Source organism: Cryptococcus neoformans (assembly GCF_000091045.1).
Source record: "Cryptococcus neoformans var. neoformans JEC21 chromosome 2 sequence".
In the NCBI taxonomy this organism is placed as follows: Eukaryota; Fungi; Basidiomycota; class Tremellomycetes; order Tremellales; family Cryptococcaceae; genus Cryptococcus; species Cryptococcus deneoformans.
The window spans coordinates 856,087-878,528 of record NC_006684.1 but is presented as its reverse complement, the minus strand read 5'-3'; the positions used below and the strand labels follow the sequence as shown (position 1 = coordinate 878,528).

Sequence of the window (22,442 nt, the reverse complement as noted above, 5' to 3'; positions counted from 1 at the left end):
TGTAAAGGTATATAAGACAGTAGTTTTCCATAGTTTTAGATACTTGTCGATCCACTATTGTTGTCCTCTCCAAGTATTCTTCGTCTACTTAAAGCTATCATCTTCCGGCATTGATCTGGCTGCCTATTTAAAAAGGCCCTCGGATCATTTGTTGTCCCTAACCTGTTGAAGGCTATCGCCAGAAGAGATAGCCCCCCTGACAGTATAGTGGATCGACCTTACTTCAACAGGTTGCTACCCCCAAAATTTTTCTTCGCCACCCACACCCCTCATGTCTTCCACTCCACCTTCTATGGGTCCTACGACTCGCTCTCGCTCTGCCCACCCTCCTGTCCACCCTCAAGGTGAGGCTGAATTTAGCCGACCTACCACCAATACCCTCGCCTTACATGTTCCCCTTCCCCAGAGCCCATCTGCCTCCTCCGCCCAACCTCCTTTCGGTGTAGGCTCGATTCCCCTTCATCATAATGATCCCTCCAAGGTATCACCTCCCGACGCTTCTCCTTCTGGGACCCCTCGTATCACACAGGTGTAAGGTCCGGACAATAGACCTTCACTGAACTGTCGGGGCTAGCTCGGAGGGACAAGGCTTGGAGAGAACTGGTGGGCTCTTAGGGCTGGCAGGGCTCGAGGCTTAACTTCGGACTGGAGAGAAGCAAACAAGATCCCAAATGCATATGCTGATTATGTCCTATCAGCGACTAGTAAAGGAGACAAGATGAAGAATTGATAGGAACAAGAGGAGAAGGCAAGGTACTTGTGACTGTACGGTCGGAAGAAGGAAAAGGTTGAACACAACAAGGATAAAAGAATAAAGGAATTTGTGTGAAACCCAAAGAGCCCGAAGCTTACCTGATTATGTCCTATCAGCGACTAGTAAAGGAGACAAGATGAAGAATTGATAGGAACAAGAGGAGAAGGCAAGGTACTTGTGACTGTAAGGTCGGAAGAAGGAAAGGTTGAACACAACAAGGATAAAAGAATAAAGGAATTTGTGTGTCAACCTTTCCATGTACTTTGCCTTCACTCTCGAAACCAGTCGCGACCAAAGCTCCGGTAAACACCGGGGCTTGTGGCATGAAAAATTGGACAAGAAACTCGGACTTAGGACAAGAAAAAGGAAGAGAAAATAAGAAGAGAAAAAGCGGAAGTAAAATAATGCATGTGACTTGGGAGGAAGAGTGCGGATGCAATTTGACACGCGCGACTTGGAGGAAAGGAGCGGAAGTAAATTGAGATGCGGCTCAGAGAAATAGGGGAAAAATAAAGCACGTGACCTGGGAGAAGGGAGAGCGGATGCAATTTGACGCGCGCAACTTGGAGGAAGAAGCGGAAGTAAATTGAAACGCGGCTCGAAATTAGAAGCTGGGGAAAGTGGTGACCTCATGAGATGTGGGTCAACTGGGTCAGAGGCTAGCCTCTTACACTCAAGAACTGAAGGTATCCCAACTCGAGTACTACCATGGGCAGTATACCAAGCTCTCAACCTTTATCACTCAAGTGACAATGGTGATTACCCTCCAACCTTCTCGTTTCCCTACCGAGACCTCCAAAGTCCTATATGCCGGATCTTTCCTCCGAGATACCCCCATTCTTATGGTTCCAACCCTTCGTAACCATCGATCCCCAGCCCAAGTTTATGCTGGACTTCAAGAAATTTTGTGCCGAATTAAGGAAGAACTTCGGAGATCCAGACAAAGAACAGACAGCAGAACGACAACTAAACACTGTTCGTCAGCAAGGTTCTGTATCCTCATACCTCGCAACCTTTATGTGTTATGCCACCTTGGTTCAGTGGAATGACGAAGCGAAGAAGGCTTGCTTCTACAAGGGCTTGAAGGATGACATCAAAGACGAACTTGCCAGACTACCCAAAGCCAAGTCATTCAAGAACCTCCAAGACATGGATGGCAATCCGCATCGACAGCCGTCGATATGAACGGGTATTAGCAAAGCGAGACCAGCAACCAAAGGCGCTTTTCAACGCCACCCGAAGCGACTACACCCGCACCTCTTACAATAACAATCACCCCAACAACTTCAGACGTTTCTCTGTGGCGAATAGCATGCCGATAAGGTCTACCACTGCCGACACCACCTTCAATAAAGAGGTGACGCCGGCAGTCAACCTGAGGGCTGCATTTGTCCCAAGTTCAGCTAGGATAACCAGACGTGGACGTCTGACTCCAGAAGAATATCAGAGGTGAAAGGATCATAACCTCTGCCTCTATTGTGCCGACAAAAACCATCAAGTCGCCAAGTGCCCAGTGTGTCACGAGCCTGCACAAAGAAGAAGAGATAAGATATCATAGGAGGGAGTTACGTAATAGGAAGGCAAGATCCGATTCAGATAAAAAGGTCCAGCTGGACCTCCAGTTGGACCTCCGAGAAAAGAACTGGACCTCCAGCTGGACCTCCAGCTGGACCTCAAAGGATATAAATAGATTTCTGTAGAAGTATATAAAGGGGAGCTCTGTCCTCGATCTTGATCTTCTTCCCCTCGAAGATCAATATTTCATAAGTTACTTTGTGAAAGGTCCTCGAGCTCCCAGTGCTCACTCTCGTCTTACCTCGCACCACCTTCGACATAAACTTACTCCACTAGTATATAAGCTTGCCTGATCTTCCCAAGCGAATATACCTCCGCCCTATACCATACGCCAACAGACAAGTGTCAAGAGGTATATCATACATATATCTCATTGCTTAGTTAAACTACGGCTTTCTATCTCGTCTCCAAGGCCGGACCTTGTTGGGGACGAGTCGTAACAGTAAATATTGATCTTCCACACTTGTGGTTGGTTGGTATAGACTTCAAGTACCTTTTACCTTCGACACATACGTATACCCTTATACAACCTCATCAACAACTTCATCAACAACCTCAGCCACCTATAACCTCATACCACCACTTCGTATACCATATCCTATATCATGTCAGGTCCATCCACTCGTAGTGGTCGAGCTGTGGAAAAGGTCGAAAAAGGCAAGGAAGTAGAACATACCCTCGATGACGACCACAATCCCGCGGGTTCATTCAACACCAATCCTCAATCCGATCCATTTACCGCCGACAACACATCAAACAACACCCAAACCCAACTCGAGATGATGCGCAACCATATTGCAAGACTTGAGCAACAGAAGGAAGAGTTGACGCATAAGTTGGAAGAGAGCAAAGTCGAACGACAGATGTTTGATAATAGCGAAGATAATGAGGGCGAAAACGAACAAGAATTGGATGAAGAAGACGAAGAACCTAGATCAAGCCGCAACCTGTCAGCGCAAACACCATACCCAGAAGTTAAAAGGGAATACAGCCGACAACGCACCTCAGTACCCTCCAGTAGACCTCAAGAACCGAAGGTATCCCAACCCGAGTACTACCATGGGCAGTATGCCAAGCTCTCAACCTTTATCACTCAAGTAACGATGGTGATTACCCTCCAACCTTCTCGTTTCCCTACTGAGACCTCCAAAGTCCTATACGCCGGATCTTTCCTCCGAGACACCCCATTCTTATGGTTCCAACCCTTCGTAACCATCGATCCCCAGCCCAAGTTTATGCTGGACTTCAAGAAATTTTGTGCCGAATTAAGGAAGAACTTCGGAGATCCAGACGAAGAACAGACAGCAGAACGACAACTAAACACTGTTCGTCAGCAAGGTTCTGTATCCTCATACCTCGCAACCTTTATGCGTTATGCCACCTTGGTTCAGTGGAACGACGAAGCGAAGAAGGCTTGCTTCTACAGGGGCTTGAAGGATGACATCAAAGACGAACTTGCCAGACTACCCAAAGCCAAGTCATTCAAGAACCTCCAAGACATGGCCATCCGCATTGATAGTCGTCGATATGAACGAGTATTAGCAAAGCGAGACCAGCAACCAAAGGCGCCTTTCAACGCCACCCGAAGCGACTACACCCGCACCTCTTACAATAACAATCGCCCCAACAACTTCAGACGTTTCTCTGCGGCGAATAGCATGCCGATAAGGTCTACCACTGCCAACACCACCTTCAATAAAGAGGTGACGCCGACAGTCAACCTGAGGGCTGCATTTGTCCCAAGTTCAGCTAGGATAACCAGACGTGGACGTCTGACTCCAGAAGAATATCAGAGGCGAAAGGATCATAACCTCTGCCTCTATTGCGCCGACAAAAACCATCAAGTCGCCAAGTGCCCAGTGGTCCCCTCGCAACAATCCAATACTACTCTCCCTTCAAAAAACTAGATATGCTCTTGTCTGCCAATGTCGAAGAAGGTAGCCGGGAACAAGAGCGTACTATCAAACCGGCCAATACAGACTCCTGCGAATATCTCCAAACTCTCGAAGATAATAACAAAAACAACAAAAACCAACTCACAATCGACTTTCTCTTTCACAACAATGTTTATCAAGCTTTAATCGATTCCGGTGCCTCTACAAACTTCATCGACAAAAGATTCGTCCAGACCTTTAACCTCAAAACCACGAAAATAGAAGATTCGATCCCATTATACCTATTCAACGCTGCGGGTCAGCGAACTATAATTGAAGAAGAAGCCAACATCCTGGTCAACTTCCAGAAACCATTCGGACACACCTTACTCCGACTCCTCATAACCGACATCGGCTCCTACCCCATCGTCCTAGGTATAACCTGGTTACAAGAGCACAATCCGTCCATCAGCTGGGAGACACTTTCCATACACCCACCTGTATCACAGACGACGAGTGCCAACTTAGCCATGGTCATCACCAATGACAAACCCCCAAAAGAAAACACCGATGCCGAAATAGTACCTAAAGAATACCATCAATATCTAGATGTATTCGACAAGAAAAGCGCCGATACACTCCCAGAACATAGGTCTTTCGACCACCATATCCCTCTCGAAGAAGGAAAGAACCCACCTTTTGGTCCCATATACAATCTCTCCGAAACAGAACTTGAAGCTCTCCGCGAATACCTTGATGAGAATCTTAAGAAAGGTTTTATCCGACCGTCCGAATCACCAGCCGGAGCACCCATACTCTTTGTCAAAAAGAAAGACGGATCGCTTAGGATGTGTGTCGATTACCGGGGAATCAACAAGATCACCATCAAGAATCGCTATCCTCTACCATTGATCGCCGAACTCCTAGATCGACTCAAATCAGCCAAAGTATTCACCAAGATCGACCTGCGAGGAGCCTACAATTTACTTCGCATTAAGGCAGGCGAAGAATGGAAAACAGCTTTCCGTACTCGCTATGGGCATTTCGAATATTTGGTAATGCCGTTTGGCCTCACCAATGCCCCTGCATCCTTCCAACATCTCATGAACCACAATTTCCGCGACTTGCTAGACATATTTGTTATCATCTACCTCGACGACATCCTCATCTACAGCCCAGACTTGGAGACTCACCAGTCACACGTCATACAAGTCCTAGATCGCCTCCGCCAAACCCAATTATATGCCAAAGCTTCAAAGTGCGAGTTCCATCAAACCTCAGTAGAGTTCCTAGGTTTCGTTGTCAGCGATCAAGGTCTATCAATGGACACCAAGAAAGTAAAGTCTATCACGGAATGGCCGACACCTCGCAATCTCCGTGATACCCAATCCTTCCTTGGGTTCTGTAACTTCTACCGAAGGTTCATCAAGAACTACTCTAGTATCGCCAAACCTCTTATCGACTTGACAAAGAAGGACTTACCCTTTGTATGGGAAGAACCTCAACGAACATCTTTCGAAGCACTCAAAAAGAGTTTCACCTCTGTTGATCTCCTACGTCATTACGATCCGACCAAGCAACTCATCCTTGAAACCGACGCCTCCGACTATGCCATCGCAGGTATCTTATCACATGAAATCGACAAGAAACTCGAACCAGTTGCTTTCTTCTCTCACAAAATGTTGCCTGCCGAGTTAAACTATCCTATTCATGACAAAGAAATGTTAGCAATTGTTTCAGCATTCAAAGAATGGCGACATTACTTCGAAGGTGCTAGAGAAACCATTCGTGTCTACACCGACCACAGAAGCCTGGAGTACTTTATGACTACCAAGCAACTCAATCGACGACAGGCGCGATGGTCTGAATTCCTAGCCGACTTTGACTTCAATATCATCTACCGACCAGGCGTACAAGGCACAAAGCCTGACGCACTCACCCGAAGACATGATTATCATCCACTCGAGAAAGGCTCCAGCCTTACTACTGCTGCCAATCCTCAGAATTTCCAGACTCTCCTTCGCCCTGGACAGTACTTGGGTACTGCCACAACCGGACTCGATCGGTTGGAAATATCTTCGCCCATCAAGTCGTTGTTGAAAACCGGTCTAGAAACCGATGAATCAGCAAAACCATTCTTGGACAAAGCCAACCATCCCTCCGAAGCTCACCCATATACTCGAGACGATGAAGGACTCCTCAGATATGGCGAATCATTCTATGTCCCAGCCAATAACGAGCTACGCACCCTCGTCACGAAAGAATGCCATGATGCACTCACTAGTGGGCATCCCGGACGACGCAAGACTATCCAACTCATCCGACGCCATTACTGGTGGCCAGGCCTAAAAGGCTTCGTCAATCACTACATTGATTCCTGCGATCTTTGTTGCCGAACTAAGACAAGACGTCATCAGCCCTATGGCGAACTCAAGTCTCTACCCATTCCCCCATATCCCTGGTCATCTGTATCGATGGACCTCATTGAACAACTTCCCCCATCACACGGCTACAACACCATCCTTGTGATCGTAGACCGACTCACCAAGATGGCTCTCTTTATCCCCACAACGACTAGCCTCAACGCCGAGGAACTCGCCCAATTATATGTCACCCACGTCTTCTCCAAGCATGGGATTCCGACCAGTATTGTATCAGATCGTGGATCTGAATTCACATCCCGCTTTTGGCGAGCATTCACACAACTCCTACACATCGAGTTAGAGCTCAGTACAGCTTTTCACCCAGAAACAGATGGACAAACCGAACGAGTGAACCAGGTCTTAGAACAATATCTGCGCCTTTACACCGATTATAAGCAAAAGGAATGGGCACCGCTACTCCCAGTTGCGGAATTCACTTACAACAATACGCCCCATTCGTCCACTACCATGTCCCCCTTCTTTGCCAACAAAGGGTACCATCCCAGGGCATCGTTTACCCCCGATGACAACGTTCCTATTTTCAGCCCACCTGCCAGAGCCTCCATCACCGACTTGAGCAAGCTCCACGAACACCTCAAGATAGAAATGTCCAAAGCACAACAGAGTGCAGCACTACAGTTTGATAAGCACCGTGCCCCACTCCCCGAATATACTATCGGCGACAAAGTCTGGCTATCTGCCCGTAATATCAAAACGAAAAGACCCACCAAGAAATTAGATCACCGCTATCTCGGTCCCTACACCATTATCGCGCGCGTTTCTTCCCACGCGTATCGTCTTGATTTGCCGAAATCAATGTGTATCCACGACGTCTTTCACGTCCAGCTGCTTGAGAAATATATTGAGAATGAGATCCCAGGACGAACACAAGTCGCACCATCACCTATCGAAGTCGAAGGTGACCTAGAATACGAAGTCGAGTGCATCCTCGATCATCGATTTTACCGAAAACGCCGCCAATTCCTTATCAAGTGGCTCGGCTACAGTGCCGAACACAACAGTTGGGAACCCGAAACCGCTCTAGAAAATGCTTCAGAGATTGTTGATCAGTATAAGTCAACACACCGATTATAGGAAACCAAGTTCATAGTAACAGTCATTTTATTTTCGTAGTTATTAAAATTATGGTCAAAAGAAAAGAGAAAGAAAGAAAATTCTACAGACAGATCAAAGTTGAACCAGACCGAAAAAACGAGAAGCCATCTAAGAGTTAGTATTAGTACAATATATCTACAGTAGTTTATAGATCTTGTTTTCGTTTTGAGTCAGAAGAAGAAAGGCGAATCAATGGAAAACACACCTAGATTAAGAGAAGAATGGAAAACAGTACCATCACACGGGTCCTACTCCTCGTCCTCGGACAAGTCCTCCCTGTCATCACGCTTCCTCTTGCGCGACATACCCAATGCCACCAGCAACTCCTCCTGAAACCTCCCCCTCATCTCTTGCCTTCGGACTTCCAGCACCTCCTCCTCCATGAGGTAGGCAATGATTGCCTGCTGGACTCCCTCAAATGCGGTAGACGTGTTGGTTTCGCTACATTCACACATTAGCACGTGAATCTCCATGTCTTACAAACAAGCCACTGCGCCATTCACCTCGCGCTTGAGATAGACGACGAAACCTCCCAATCTCTTGCCTACCCTGCCCATCAGCTTGTACATTTTCAACCCCCGACCTACCACTCACAACATCCGAACCCCTACCCCCGCTGGCATTGTGCGAGCACCGCACACCCTTCACCGTGCACCGTCCACAAGTCGAGAATAATGAGAGGGCCCGACATTCAGCACCCGCCCCATGACATTGGTCACAAGGCGAAACCTCTGGTGCCCTCTGGCGCTCCTCAACCCTACGCCTCCTTTGCTCCCTGCGCAGTGCCTCCTTACGCCATTAGCTCTTCAATCGGGTCGCACACAAGACAAAGCATTTCTCCTCACCTGGTGCCGCTGCTCATATCCCTCATCCACTGCCTCCTCCCTCTCCTCAACCATTTCAGACGAGACAGTTCCCTCCACATGAGCACCAAAGAATAGTTCAGCACCCTGCAAACGTGGCACTCGCGGATCCACAGGTCGAGAAAGTGAAGTCGAGTGAATATTATCACCCGCTGCCTCCATTGGTACTCCACTATCATGCATCGCTGGGACCCATCCCATTGATGGGAAGGCGAAATCCTATTCAAACACTCGGCATTAGCACCTTACAAACACGTTGTCAACATTAGCACACGTACTTGATCAAAGAAAACCCTGAGGGAGTTGTCAGAACTACTCGGCGACACAGCAGAAGCGGCAACCACCGATACACCATTATCCGTTATTACATCAGCGGTATTATCACCAACCGACACATTCTCTGCGCAGAACTGTCGAATAATGCCATATGGGTCATCGAGACACCAACTGTTACTCATCAGGCTAGGTTGAAACGTGGATCCAGGCATGAAGGAAAGATCAAAGATAAATAGGCAGACGAGATTTTTTTTTGGAGGATAGAGAAACTTCGGTGATCTTGCACCAAATCCCAATCCTTTTATACCTCGAAAATCCTCCTCCCCGTCTCCCCCTTAACAGCCAATCTTCCAGAGGACCCACAGCGCATATCCCCAACCCAAAAAAGGGATCTTACCTTCACATATGACCAATACCACATGTTCTTGGCGATACCACACGTTCTTTGCGATCACAGACACCCCACTATTTGGAACTCAATCCTCCGTTCTGTTTTTTGCCAACTGTTCATAGATTCCTAACTCCCCAATCAATCTTATTTTTTATTCTAGATAGATCAAAGCATAGCCACATTTTTCACGACCAGTTCATAGAAATTTATTCCATAGCTCCAGCAAATTTTAGTTACAAAGTACACAACAGAACAAGCCACAGACGGCACGACGGAGCGACCGTCTTTGAAGGGGGGGGCGACTGTCACGAGCCTGCACAAAGAAGAAGAGATAAGATATCATAGGAGGGAGTTACGTAATAGGAAGGCAAGATCCGATTCAGATAAAAAGGTCCAGCTGGACCTCCAGTTGGACCTCCGAGAAAAGAACTGGACCTCCAGCTGGACCTCCAGTTGGACCTCCGAGAAAAGAACTGGACCTCCAGCTGGACCTCAAAGGATATAAATAGATTTCTGTAGAAGTATATAAAGGGGAGCTCTGTCCTCGATCTTGATCTTCTTCCCCTCGAAGATCAATATTTCATAAGTTACTTTGCGAAAGGTCCTCGAGCTCCCAGTGCTCACTCTCGTCTTACCTCGCACCACCTTCGACATAAACTTACTCCACTAGTATATAAGCTTGCCTGATCTTCCCAAGCGAATATACCTCCGCCCTATACCATACGCCAACAGACAAGTGTCAAGAGGTATATCATACATATATCTCATTGCTTAGTTAAACTACGGCTTTCTATCTCGTCTCCAAGGCCGGACCTTGTTGGGGACGAGTCGTAACACAGTGGTCCCCTCGCAACAATCCAATACTACTCTCCCTTCAAAAAACTAGATATGCTCTTGTCTGCCAAAGTCGAAGAAGGTAGCCGGGAACAAGAGCGTACTATCAAACCGGCCAATACAGACTCCTGCGAATATCTCCAAACTCTCGAAGATAATAACAAAAACAACAAAAACCAACTCACAATCGACTTTCTCTGTCACAACAATGTTTATCAAGCTTTAATTGATTCCGGTGCCTCTACAAACTTCATCGACAAAAGATTCTTCCAGACCTTTAACCTCAAAACCATGAAAATAGAAGATTCGATCCCATTATACCTATTCAACGCTGCGGGTCAGCAAACTATAATTGAAGAAGAAGCCAACATCCTGGTCAACTTCCAGAAACCATTCGGACACACCTTACTCCGACTCCTCATAACCGACATCGGCTCCTATCCCATCGTCTTAGGTATCACCTGGTTACAAGAGCACAATCCGTCCATCAGCTGGGAAACACTTTCCATACACCCACCTGTATCACAGACGACGAGTGCCAACTTAGCCATGGTCATCACCAATGACCAACCTCCAAAAGAAAACACCGATGCCAAAATAGTACCTAAAGAATACCATCAATATCTAGATGTATTCGACAAGAAAAGCGCCGATACACTCCCAGAACATAGGTCTTTCGACCACCATATCCCTCTTGAAGAAGGAAAGAACCCACCTTTTGGCCCCATATACAATCTCTCCGAAACAGAACTTGAAGCTCTCCGCGAATACCTTGATGAGAATCTTAAGAAAGGTTTTATCCGACCATCCGAATCACCAGCCGGAGCACCCATACTCTTTGTCAAAAAGAAAGACGGATCGCTTAGGATGTGTGTTGATTACCGGGGAATCAACAAGATCACCATCAAGAATCGCTATCCTCTACCATTGATCGCCGAACTCCTAGATCGACTCAAATCAGCCAAAGTATTCACCAAGATCGACCTGCGAGGAGCCTACAATTTACTTCGCATTAAGGCAGGTGAAGAATGGAAAACAGCTTTCCGTACTTGCTATGGGCATTTCGAATATTTGGTAATGCCGTTTGGCCTCACCAATGCCCCTGCATCCTTCCAACATCTCATGAACCACAATTTCCATGACTTGCTAGACATATTTGTTATCATCTACCTCGACAACATCCTCATCTACAGCCCAGACTTGGAGACTCACCAGTCACACGTCATACAAGTCCTAGATCGCCTCCGCCAAACCCAATTATATGCCAAAGCTTCAAAGTGCGAGTTCCATCAAACCTCAGTAGAGTTCCTAGGTTTCGTTGTCAGCGATCAAGGTCTATCAATGGACACCAAGAAAGTAAAGTCTATCACGGAATGGCCGACACCTCGCAATCTCCGTGATACCCAATCCTTCCTTGGGTTCTGTAACTTCTACCGAAGGTTCATCAAGAACTACTCTAGTATCGCCAAACCTCTTATCGACTTGACAAAGAAGGACTTACCCTTTGTATGGGAAGAACCTCAACAAACATCTTTTGAAACACTCAAAAGGAGCTTCACCTCTGTTGATCTCCTATGTCACTACAAACCACCAAGAAATTAGATCACCACTATCTCAGTCCCTACACCATTATGGTGCGCGTTCCTTCCCACATGTATTGCTTTGAGTTGCTGAAATCAATGCGCATCCACGATGTCTTCCACGTCCAATTGCTTGAGAAATATATTGAGAATAAGATACCAGGGTGAACACAAGTCGCACCATCACGAAGGTGACCTAGAATACGAAGTCGAGTGCATCCTCAATCATCGATTTTACTGAAAATGCCGCCAATTCCTTATCAAGAGGCTTGGCTACAATGCCGAACAGAACAGTTGGGAACCCAAAACCGCTTTAGAAAAAGCTTCAGAGATTGTTGATCAGTACAAGACAACACACCACCTATAGGAAGTCGAGATCATAGTAACAGTTCAGAGAAATTATTCCAAACATTGTGAAAACATTTTTAGTTCATAGACTTAGTTCATAAATTTTTCAAAGACAAATTCTTCACTTACAACCAGTTCATAGAAATTTATTCCATAGCTCCAGCAAATTTTAGTTACAGGTACACAATAGAACAAGCCGCAGATGGCATGACAGAGCGACTGTCTTCGAAGGGGGGGGTGACTGTCACAAGCCTGCACAAAGAAGAAGAGATAAGATATCATAGGAGGGAGTTACGTAATAGGAAGGCAAGATCCGATTCAGATAAGAAGGTCCAGCTGGACCTCCAGTTGGACCTCCGAGAAAAGGACTGGACGTCCAGTTGGACCTCCGAGAAAAGAACTGGACGTCCAGTTAAACCTCCAGTTGGACCTCCAGCTGGACCTCCAGCTGGACCTCAAAGGATATAAATAGATTTCTGTAGAAGTATATAAAGGGGAGCTCTGTCCTCGATCTTGATCTTCTTCCCCTTGAAGATCAATATTTCATAAGTTACTTTGCGAAAGGTCCTCGAGCTCCCAGTGCTCACTCTCGTCTTACCTTGCACCACCTTCGACATAAACTTACTCCACTAGTATATAAGCTTGCCTGATCTTCCCAAGCGAATATACCTCTGCCCTATACCATACGCCAACAGACAAGTGTCAAGAGGTATATCATACATATATCTCATTGCTTAGTTAAACTACGGCTTTCTATCTCGTCTCCAAGGCCGGACCTTGTTGGGGACAAGTTGTAACAGCCTGTGAGGAGCGCACAAAATAAACGGAATCAAAATAAGAGAAAAGCGGCAGCAAATCTATGTATGAAGTGAAACAGACCTTGGGATCATAATGACCATGTTTGGCATGCATGCCTTACAATTTTCTGGTTTCCTCTCCTCTTTTCTTTTCTTCCATAGTGTCATGGCTTGGCTTGGGCTGCTCTGTTGGGTTATTTTTTTGGCCTTTATGGTTTGTTTTTCCCCTGGCTTGTGCTCAGCAAGACTAAATCTTAAAAGGCTGCGCTCAGGAGTGGTTACCTGCTGCGTCCTCCTTCCCCATCTTATCCATCCTGGATCTGGTGACAAGAATTTACAGAGTCAGCCCATGACCCCCATGCTTATAGCTGTTTTTTCTCCTTTCTTTTTTGCCTCTTTGTCCTTCTCTTATTACTTCTATTTCTTTTTCCTGTCCCTGCCTCCTGGTAACTGCTGTTCTTGCTTCCAGGCATAGGCTCTTTGACAGATGGGGGAGAGTGTAAGTGCAGAGCACTATACTCATTTATTCTCTATGCATGCAGTCTTTGTGCATGCATCTTCCTATGCATATTGCATATGCAGGAATTTATGCATTGCATTTACATGCATGCATTCCCATGTATAAGCTGTATGAATATTCAGCTATATTTGTTGTGTATGTATTCATCCAGATGATGTAACATTCCATGTGTATAATGTTACATTTGAAATACTTAGTAATGACATGGCATTTGATGTGTGTAACTTTACTTTCTGACACACAGTTGGTACTTAGTAAAATAGTAGTCGCATATTGTTGTAGTTCTTTAATACTCAATCCACATGTATTACAACCAGTGCATGTTTTGCTAGTCAACTACACACTATACTACAACGACACTCAGTGAGACGCCCAGTGTCTACAATGAATCTTGACAGAACACTTGCTGCATGGGCTAGATCTGGCCATGTCACTGTTGCTGCATAGAGAATAGAGCCCACTAGCTTTGGATATGGTCAATGTTGTGCTAGCTCATGCTCTTGATCTGTTGCTGGAATCGGTTTGAAGCCTGAAGGAAGAGGCGTCTTTGCTGGATTGCAATTGGACATGTCAAAGCAGTCAAGCAGGGACTCCATATAATGCTCCTGGGAGAGATAGAGTTTCTTCTGTGGCCTGTCCCGGTATATATTGATGCCCAGGAAGTAGCCAGCAGGCCCAGAGTCAGAGCACTCAAATTTGCTGTTAAGTGCCTGCTTGAATTCGTCCAATGTCTTTCTTGAATTGCAGGCAATGAGCTGATCATCCACATGGACAGAGAGCATGAGCAATTCCCCCTCACAACGTCAAACATAGAAGCAGGGGTCAGCTCTGGTTGGCTTCAGCCCTTGAGACTTTAACCACTGATCAAGTGCTTTGTTGAAACATCTTGGTGACTGTCGCAACCCATAGAGTGACTTGTTCAAGAGTAGGATCTTGTTTGCTGGGATGTCGCTTCCTTCTGGTGCTTCAAGATAGATGGTTTCTTCGAGATCACCATTGAGAAAGGCTGCCTTGATATCCACCTGGTCACATTCCATGTCAAGATGGTTGACCAGAGAGAGGAATACCCTAATCGAGTCTTTGTGGGCAACAGCAGAGAAGACCTCATTGTAATCAATTCCAGCCTTTTGAGAAAATCCTTTGGCAACCCATCTTGCCTTGTATGCTGCTGGTTTCCCTGTTGTCCCATCAATCTTCCTGGTATAAACCCATCTTGCCTTCAGGACCCTCTGTCCTGGTGCCCTATCCACCACCTTCCACACATTATACTTCTCCATCTTTTCCAATTCTTCCATCATAGCCTGATGCCACTGCTCCCCCTCACCTGACTGAATAGCTTCTCTGTAGGTATTGGGTGTGTTGATTGCCATAGCATTCAGAGCTGTTGCGATAGTACCCCAGGTCTCCGGATTGTCAGTCAGGGCAAGAGGATCAATGGATGAAACATCACTGTTTGTCTCTTCTGATGCATTGGATGATGGTGATGCCTCAGGTTGTTGCTGTATTCCAGTGTCATACCTTGCCAGCCTACGAAGAAGCTCCATGGGTGATTGATGCTCAGCTGGAACTGCTCTAGGTCTTACTTCATCCTGAGGATTCACTTCCATGGGGGCAGGGATGATTCTGTCAGGTATTTCTGCCAATGGATCTTGAGCATGTGTTGATGTGTCTCTGTTCTTGTTGTCATCCCACTCCTCCAGCCTAAGAATACTCCCCCTTGCTGGCATCTTGGAATGAGGAATGTCCAGCTTCTTTGGCAAAATGGTATCCCTTGACACCTTGATCTTCTTGTCTTCATCATCAAGAATTCGATAACTGGAAGTGCTGCTATCACTGGCATACCCCATAAACCTTCCTTGTCGATAGCGAGGCTTCAATTTGTTGGTGTTGGTATAATCCCTAAAGAAAATCTTTTCTCCAAATGCGTGAAGTTGAGTGAACAACAGTTTCTTGCCATACCAGCGTTCAAAGGGAATTCCATTGTTGGAGTCAAAGGAGCAGTTGTGAGAGAAGGCAATGTATTTAGCAGCCTCACCCCAGAAGCTAGCTGGCAGTCCAGTCTCCACAAGCAAAGTTCTCACACCATTGAGGATAGTAAGATGTGCCCTCTCCACTCTCCCATTCTGTGCATGAGCATCAGGTGGCACCATGACATGCTCAATCCCTTTTTCCCTGATATACCTCTGGAATGCTGCTGATGTAAATTCTCCACCCCTATCAGACCGAATAGATTGAACCTTATGACCAGTCTGAGTTTCAGCATGATTGACAAAGTTTTTGAAACTCTGCAGTGTCTCAGACTTCATTCTCATCAAGGTGAGGGAAATCCGGTGGCTGTAATCATCATAGACAGTCAGGAAGTATCGCATACCTCCCTTGGAAGCGACTGGTGCTGGTCCCCAGATGTCGATATGCAATAGTTCAAGTGGCCTGGAAGCTCTGATGTTGGGTTCAGGTGGTGAAGGAAGTCGCCCAGTTTTCCCCTTAATACACGCTTCACAATAGAAATCTTTGGTATCACCAGCATTTGCATTCTTCAATTGATTATTCTGACCAAGTCTCCCTTCTTTTGCAAGCCTAACCACTTTCTCAATCCCCAAATGCCCTAGCTTATGATGCCATTCTGAGAGAGTATCAGCCAGTTGAACAAGATAGGCATGGCCAGATGGATCTACCTGCAGGGAGTAGGCACCATCTTTGAATGGGGCAGACAAGCAGACCTGGTTAGATTGATCAAAAAGTTCACCTTTACTGTTGCTGAATGCCCAGTGGAAACCAGATGGGACCTTGTTAACAGCGAGAAGGTTGCACTGGAGTTGGGGAACATGGAGGACTTGCTGAAGAGTGGTAGCTCCAATAGTCATAGTTCCCTGGCCAGCGATTGGAAGGATAGTGCCATTACCAATCTTTACACTTCTGACAATTGTTGCTGGCCCATAGTTGTGAAGTAAGTCTTTGTTGCTAACCATGTGGTGTGAAGCCCCTGAGTCCACTATGAAGGAGTTGTCATGGAAACAGGTTGTAGTTGCTGCTACAGCATGGAAGGTAGATGCCAGCTCCTCTGCCTTAGCAGACTCACCGGTACCCACCCTAGCCTGACCTGACTGACTGTGGTTATTGCTGAACTTCCTGAGAGAGCAGTCTCTGGTATTGTGAGTAGGCACTTTATGGATACTGCACCATTTCTCAGTCCATTCCCTTGGCTTGGCCCTTCTATTGCTTTTGTTGCCTTGGGTGTGACTCTCCTGTACCCTGTTAGCCATTGCTACCTCCTCACTGGACCTCCTTGTCCACTCAGCTTGGACTGCTGCCTGCACAGCCGAAGAGGTAAGTGGTTCCCTCAGCCAGAGAGTTTGCTTGACAGTGGTGAATGATTCTGGAAGAGCTAGGGTCATGGCATAGGCAAGCATTCGGTCTGAGAGGTTCTCACCACTGCTGTTAATCTGTGCATGAGCAGACCTGATCTCTGCCATGCGTTTGTTTGGGTCTTCTCCTTCAATGACAGGGGATATCCACATTTGTTGCAAAAGTTGAGCCTGTCTTGTGCCCACTGCTGCTGAGTACTGGGATTTGAGCTCCTCCCAGAGTGCTGAGCTGTCTGCTGTCTCTACAGATCGTATGTTGGCAGGGAGGGATGCCTGGACTTCTGGTGAGAGTGATTTGATAAGAAGGGCAAAAGCTTGCCTGGACCTCTTGTACTTCTCCTTGTCCTCTTTGGAGGACATGCTGTCAAGGCTGACTGGAGTACCAATCTCCAGGTCCTTGAGGATGAGAGATGTTTTGATAGATAGCTCCCATTCAGCATAGTTCTGGGGGCCAGTTAAGATGACCCCCTGGTAGGATGTGTTGTTGTCTGTATTGTTGGACATGATGTGTGTGTAGCTTTCAGAGCTAAGTTGTACTTAGCTAACGCAAAGCAAGTTTGCTTGTGCACTAGGCACAGTGACTTGCCACTGGGGGGCACCAGATTTTCTCACCACTTGTTGGTATCAAGCAGTACCTGTGGTACTAATGCAATAGTGACCTGCAGGATTTGTGTTGGTTGACTGATGTGTTTGCTAGAGTCTAGTGCTGTTAAGCAGCAAGGCTCATAACCTGTCAGATGTAGAGTTGTCTAGAGAGAGCTTGAGCACACGGTGTTGATTGCCAGAGATGTCTAAGTTGCATGGAAACTATTCTACAATCCTTTTTCTTTATTTGTTTCAATACCACAAGTGTTCTAGCTTATGTAATTTGGTCTTCCCTTCTTCCCATGCCTCCACCAACAATTCCCATGCCTCCACCAGCAATTCCCATGACTCCAGATCCAGGTTGGATCAATCATTCTGACAGATTTACGACAATCGTAACATCAGTTCTCCTTGTGGAAAACTTTGTGGATATGGCAGCCTGCCGGGGAGAGATAGTATGGCAGAGTGTGGGAAGGGTCATGGTAGTAGGACATAGAGTGGGGCAGTTGGACGTTGTTGGAGGTAGCCTGGTTGGTGGGACAGGACCTAATCTGAGAGGTGGCATCCTCATGTTGGATTCGTTTGACATGGTTGCTGATCAAGGCACACAGTGTGTCCAGATCATTGATGTGAAATTCAGGCAAGTCAACCAAGCGAAGAAAAAGGCGTTCAGGACAGGCCACACAGTAAAAACTGGTGAGTTGTTGGTCGGTTGGGTATAGCCTGCTCCCATGGAGATGTGCGCAATGCAAAATCACTGCATTATCGAATTTTTTCCAACCCTCAGACGATGCCTCATGGAAGGAAAGACGAAAGAGAGCATGGCTTTCACAGAACTCCCAGTTGGACAGCATGGCCTTAGCCTTGAAGGCAGCTGACCACGTCTCCCATGTTGTTATTCCATTGGCCTCCATACGGCAACTGCCTTGCTCAACCCAGCCAATGAGACCAGCGCACTCAATCGAATTGTTCGCCAGCTCGATCACTGTCACACAGTGTCTCTCTTCCACCTCCTCATCATCCGAAGGAGTCAGAAGGCCATGCATTCGCAAAACCTGTTGAAGCCGATGCAAATGGGTAAGGGCATGGTCCACATCGCCAAGGGGACCCTCGAAACAAGGGATGTCTGAAGCCTTGGGCAACAATATACCCTGGGGTGTATAGCATTCCTGTAAGAGGCTAGCCTCTGACCCAGTTGACCCACATCTCATGAGGTCACCACTTTCCCCAGCTTCTATTTTTCGAGCTGTGTTTCAATTTACTTCTGCTCCTTCCTCCAAGTTGTGCGCATGTCACGAGCCTGCACAAAGAAGAAGAGATAAGAGATCAGAGGAGGGAGTTACGTAATAGGAAGGCAAGATCCATTCAGATAAGAAGGTCCAACTGGAGGTCCAGCTCTGAGAAAATACCACAGGTGGCCCAGTAGAGAATATCATCCACATTCAGAACTGGCATGGCATCCTTTTGGGTTACTTTGTTCAATCCGCAATAATCACAGATGAAACAAAATTTTCCATTCTCCTTCTTGATCAAGAACGCCAGTGCTGCCCACGGCAAACTTGAGGGGTGCAAATGACCTGCTGCATGATGCTTTTGAATTTCTTCCACCAATTGCTGATGCCACATGTGTGGCGAGTGATAGCCAGCAGAATGGAAAGGAACAGCACCTGGGGTAAGGTTGATATGGTGCCAGACCTTGGAATCAGAGGTACATACAGGCAGGTAATTTGCAACATCACCAATGTCTTTGGGGAAGATAGCATGGAATCTATGGAGGAGTGGGTCTTGCAGAGTTTCCCAATGAGTGCAAGGGCTCTGCCAGCTTGCTGGGAGCCTTACAGATGTAGGGAGGGAATATGACCTTTTCCATCATTTCCTCTAGGCATGGCAGCAGTTTCTTGGCGAGAACAGGTTTCCCATCTGCTTTCCCAGGTGGCAGAATGCTTGCAGCATATTGATGCAATCTCGTAATCATATTGGGATCCTCTGATTCCCTCCCTCTTTCCATCATTCAGTCTACCACATCCTCGATCCCTTCATCCTCCAGATTTAATGAGGTGACACTGCCTCTGTCATCATCCATCTCCCAACCTGCTGGAGGTAAAGTGCAGTACTGCCCCAAAATACAGACCCATTGAATATAGAAGGGAAGAACTCCTTCAAGTAGGGCATGCATCAGGTCAACAACAGCATGTTGAACTTTATCAAAATCTGGGAAAAGGTCAAAAACTGACAGATGACCAAGTACCTTGAAGATAGACTGCTCCATGGTATCCACTGCCACCCAAGTTGCTTGAGTTTGGGAGCCTGCATGGTGAGCAACATGAGGTTGCTGTGCAGTTTGAGGGGCTTGCTCAAACTGTTTCAGGAATTCATGCTGCTGTGTTAACATCACTTGAGAATGCTCAGCACCATTTTGAGGGGAATGTAATGCTGAGCTACATAAGGAGCTGCATGGTACAGTGCATTTCATGCAGGGAGAATCCTTCTTTGTGAAGTGTGGGCTGCCAGTAACAACAATGGCAGCAGGGCAATCACAATCAATATGTATCTCTATATGCAATGTTCTGCCCAGTCAGCATTTCATCAGGAGGAGGAGCATGCATAAAAAAACACCCACCAAACACTCTGGGAGACTGCAGCATAAAAAAAGGGCTCTCTTCTGACAGATGGGGAAAGAAGAGAAACCTCCAGAAGGATCCACAGTCTTATGTTGCTGGGTGTTTGGGACAGTGTGAGAAAAAAAATCAAGGCATAGGAAAACTCAATGCACTTCTGGCAGCCATGAAGTTGTGAGTCACTTGGATAACGATTGATGCTGAGAAGATGACTATGATGTAGGATTACCACATTGTCGAAGGTTCACCAGGCCTCAGGAGACACCTCACAAAAGGAGAGACAAAAGAGGGGTCTGGGATTTGTGGAACTCCCAGTGAGTGGGCATGGCCTTGGCTTTCAAGGCTGCAGACCAGGCCTCTCATGTCGATGCCTCGTTCTCCATATGGTGTCCATCCTGTTCAACCCATCTGACAAGACCAGCACATTTGATCAAATTATTGGCAAGCTCGATCACTGTCACACATTGTTTCTCATCTACCTAGGCATCTGCAGAAGGGGTCAAGAATGAATGGGTGTGGAGGACTTGTTGGAGTCAGTGTAAATGGGTAAGTGCACTATCGGCATCACTGAGAGGACCCACAAATCAAGGGATACCAGAAGCTTTGGGTGTTGGGATGCCCTGAGGAGTATAGCGATCTGTTAAGGTGGATTGTTTGGTTTGTTGAGCTAGCAGCTCTGCAAGGAGGGCCAGTGTATTGTTGTGTTGTTTAGTGCAGTTGACTAGGTGCTCTAGAAGGGTGTTGGTGGATGCCCCTTGGGCTGTAGAGTTGTGGTCTTGAGGTGAATGCTCTGGGGGAGTCTTGGTAATCTTAGGAGCCATTTTGTTGGAAATATGTTGCTAGTTTTGAAAAAAGTGTAGACACCTGGGTGTCTCACTGTGTTCATTCATGCTAGCATTTGGGGAGGCATTTGGAATGTGTTTGAGGAGGCATTGTGATAGTTATAGTTGGATCTGGGTATGCGAACTCATGTGCTAATCTCACTGAATAAAAAGGAGACCTATAACTATGTATTCTAAGCACTGTTCTACCCAGTCAGCACATCATCAGGAGAGGAGCAAGTATAAAAGAATACCCACCAAACATGCTTAAAGACCATGGCATAAAAGAGGCTCTCTTCTGATGGATGGGAAAGGAAGAGAGAACTCTAGAAGGATTCACAGTCTTATATCTTTGGGTGTTTGGGATGGCATGGTGAAAATCCATGTGTGGCTGGCAGCCACATGGGAACCATGGGCGAGGCTGAGATGCAGTCAGAGGCCATGTGCAAAGAGGCTGAGTTGAGGTATCTCACCATTGGGGTATTTCAGTGTCTTAATCCACAATCCATCACACTCTGCACTGAGGAGATCAACAGCCAAATAAAGTAAAAGGCAGTGAAGAAGACAACCTGGAGATTCATTTGGCACAGGAGTGATACCCATCAGCATCACAAATGAATACTGAGACTAATGTTTGTTGGGCAGGTCAGCTAGCTGACACATGGTAGGGCCCATGGATCCAGGGGAATGATTGTGGGTTGGAGGGATCTGCCCAGTTGATAGAGATGTTGATGGTAAGGACCAGACAGCCACATTCTTGCTGGACATTGTGATCATTGACCTCATAGCATGATCCATCCAACTGATGATGGAGAATATTTCCAAGATTCATGTCTCAAAGATATGCTGGCCTCTCCATCTGCTCATCACATTGCCTTTGCTGAGGGCACAAAGCTTGTTGATCCTTGACAAGCCATTCCACACCATCAAGAGAGAAAAGATATTCCAACTCAGCTTGTAGTGTATGATGAGGAAAAAGCACTGTCACCAGCTTTCTGCCCTCCCTTGTAACAAGTTCAGAGGGATTGTCCACTGAAGGCAGTAGTGGCCAAAAAAATCCAGCAGGAAATATGCAGAGAATAGAGAATGCAAACAGCAGCAGGACTGTAAAATGGTCAGCAAAGCAGGAGAACAGCGAACAGTCTATGTGTGCATGTGCATGGGACTGGGCAGAGAAGTCAATATATAATCTATGCCAGCCACACTGGAACACTGCAACATATAAAAGCTCTCTTCTGGTCAGATCACCTACCTGGGCAGAGAAATCAATATAAAATCTGTGCCTGTTCTGCCCAGTCAGTAATCATTCAGAAAGTGGAATAACCAAAAGAAATACCCACCAGACACACTGAAAGACCGCAAATATAAAAGCTCTCTCTTCTGGATGGATGGGAAAGAAGAGAGAAATCTAGAAAGATCTGCAGTCTTGTAATCTGGGATGGTCTGAGAAAAACGGAAGCAAAAGGGGCCACATGTGAGCCGCGTGATCCAAAAGGGAGGCATACATAAAAAGGTAGAGCCAAAAAATGAGCCACGCGCGGCAAAGCGGAATCAAAACGGAATCAAAAAAGATTAATGAACTAAAAAACAAACCAGCACGCGGCCGTGGATAATGAAACGGACGTGCAAGGGCCCTAATACGGTAGAGACTGTTCGGCAATAATTTGTAATTTTGCGTCTGAAGTGCGTCGGATACATCTGT

The 22,442-nt window shown here is 46.5% G+C and overlaps 2 pseudogenes; one reads left to right on the top strand and one right to left on the bottom strand.

Annotated features, from left to right (window-relative positions):
* Positions 1 to 1,462: 1,462 nt before the first annotated feature.
* CNB02920 lies at positions 1,463 to 12,793 on the top strand (annotated as a pseudogene).
* Positions 12,794 to 15,980: 3,187 nt separating this feature from the next.
* CNB02910 lies at positions 15,981 to 22,120 on the bottom strand (annotated as a pseudogene).
* Between the last annotated feature and the right edge of the window lie 322 nt (positions 22,121 to 22,442).